The sequence below is a fragment of the Crocuta crocuta genome, unplaced genomic scaffold (genome assembly GCF_008692635.1).
Source record: "Crocuta crocuta isolate KB4526 unplaced genomic scaffold, BGI_CrCroc_1.0 scaffold132, whole genome shotgun sequence".
NCBI classification, from domain to species: Eukaryota; Metazoa; Chordata; class Mammalia; order Carnivora; family Hyaenidae; genus Crocuta; species Crocuta crocuta.
In genome coordinates this window covers 4,875,895-4,878,556 of record NW_027528611.1, presented here as the reverse complement: position 1 = coordinate 4,878,556, position 2,662 = coordinate 4,875,895, and positions in this window count along the sequence as shown.

Below are 2,662 nucleotides of genomic sequence, written 5' to 3'. Positions count from 1 at the left end.
AAAGCTACCGGCAGTGATTAAATCCATCCTCTTGAGCAGCTAGAACAGAGTTCAGCTCTGTGACTTTGGGCGAGTTACTCAACCTCAGAGAATTTCACCGATAAAACAAGATCGTAATACCTATCTCCTTGGGCTTTTATGAGGATTAAATGAAATAATAAGCGAAAATTGCTTGGTTCAGCACCTGGAAGGTAATGTGTTCAGAAGATGTGGTTATTTTCTAGCTTGGAAGATATGCACACATGGCCTGGTTTCCTTCTCATTCCCAGCGCTATTAATTTCACTTCCTCCTTTCTATTTTCAGCAGTTTGGAGAAGCAAGTTTGTGGCTTTCTAGCAATCCTGGATTTTATGGATATTATCTCTCACATCTCATGGATTTCAAGGCTCATAAACCTGCTTCTCTTGCGGCTTGATGCCTGTGTTGCCTGCTGTTTGGGGGCGACTCTGTGCGCCCCAGCCCATCCTCTTCTGTCATAGGCCGGCCTCCTGGGCCTCTCTGGTTACCAGCGGGGGTCCGGGGGCGTTTTTAAAAGTAGGCTCTCTCCTTCCTTTTCCTCTGAGGAAAGGAAACCTTTTCCTGCTTGTCTCCCCAGGGTCATAAATTCTCTTGCATTCCCGGGTTGGGCCTCTTCTTTTCCCATCTCCCCGTCACCCCTGCTCCTTGGCCCGGGGGAGGGGTGTGCTCAGCCCAACCGCTGGCCCCGTTCCAGGCCCTCATTGTTCTCTCACCCGGGGTGCTGGCGCCATCTGCCCGGGGGAGGGGGTTGTGGGGACACCCATCTCTATCCACCTCCCTGAGCTGGGGTCCAAGGGCCAGGGGGCAGACTGCAAAGGCCACCTACTCCCGGGAGCAGGCACCAGGCTGATGGCTTTCTGGCTGTGGGAAAATGCCACGGGCCTCCCTGGTTCTCATCAAGTACTGGACGTGCTGAGATGACTAAGAAATGGTGCCTGAGTTCAGAAAGTCCGTCCGGTCCTAGGTCTTGCATGCCACCCCTCAAAAAGGCAGCAGGTGCAGGGGTGGGGGGCAGCTGTAAGGGCACCTCTAACAGTGAAAATTACCCACCTGAACGACAAAACTTGAATTCAAACATGGTAACAGCTTCTCGAACAACAGGATCAGGATTGAAGGAATCGGAAAGCTGAAGCTAGGTTTGCTTTGAAAAAATCTTGTTCCTGTTTCAGGGGTTTTCCTCCTCAAGGGTGTACAAAACAGAAACCTTTCTCGTTTTTCTTCTCGGATTCTGTATTTAGTGCCGGGTCAGGACGGAAACGGGACGCCAGAGCATCGCTCCCAGGGCCACGCCCAGCACAGCATCCCACAGAGCAAACCCGGGGTGGCGAAGTCCACTGCACTTCTGGAGCGAGGTCCCCGAGTGATCGTGGGACACTCCCCTCTGCTCGCAAATAAACATCACTTAGGCAAACCTTTGCAATTAGTCCACCAGCAGGCAACAAAATGGATCCTCAACTATTCCGGGATTCTACACCCCTGCCAACAATCCTATTAGAACTAGGCTTTAATTTTTTATACAGTTTTTTTTTAATGTTTTATTTATTTCTAGGAGAGAGAGAGACAGCGTGAGCAGGGGAGGGTCAGAGAGAAAGGGAGTCACAGACTGAAACAGGCTCCAGGCTCTGAGCTGGCAGTCAGCACAGAGCCCGACGTGGGGCTCGAACCCACGAACCGCGAGATCATGACCTAAGCGAAAGTCGGGCGCTTAACCGACTAAGCCACCCAGGCGCCCCTAGGCTTTAATTTTTTAAAACAGCTATTTGATTAGATAGAAATTACTTTTCTACAACTTTCCTTTAGCTGAAAGTAGGTTATATAAATGGTTTTGAACCTGTGCTTTACAAACCATGTGGACTTGGTGTGTCAAAATTAAGTTTCAAGAGAAACAGATGTATAGAAAGGTCAGCTGAGCAGAGCCCTGATCCTGAAAACACTCCTTACTAAAGATACTAGTAATTGATGGTTAGCACACAGCCGCACACATGTTTTTTCAGTATTTTAATTTCTCATTCTGATCACAAAAAATGAGTTACTCCAGTAACTCCATTTCCAGTCGTTTGTCTGGCCCACCTTCTCGCAGGGAGATGCCTGTGTGTGAACCCCCCCAGAAGCGTGTGTAAAAGTAGAGCTGTTTGCTGCCATCCGCCAGTTTGAGGTGCCTCTCCCTGGGGAAGGATGGGGTGCAGGGCCTCATGCTGGGGCTGGGGCTGGGGGTAGCACACCTCCCCCGCCCCACCCCGCTTCTCAGCGATTGTCCGGTTGTCTGGTTGTCTGTTGGAGAGAGGAGTAAACACCTGGAGGGGGCGCGGCGGGGAGGGAGAGACTCAAAGGAAACCTGTCAAGGTGGCATTCGCAGTGTGGGAATAAGGACAGGGGACAGGAAGAGCTGGGAGGTGGCAAGCAATAGCGGCAGTGACAAGAGGCCGCTGGAGAGGCAAACACCTACTCCACCCTGGGTGACTTCAGGAGACCTCGCCCCCACCCCGCCCCCCTGCGCCTGGGGACTGTGTGCGCACGCGGGGCAGAGCGCAGAGCGACTCTCGTGGGTGGTGAGGGGTGGTGAGCAGTGGTGAGCGGTGGAGGTGCCCCTGCATGTCACAGAGCAACTGCTCAAGACAAAGCCCTCCCCGGGAGATGTGGAAGC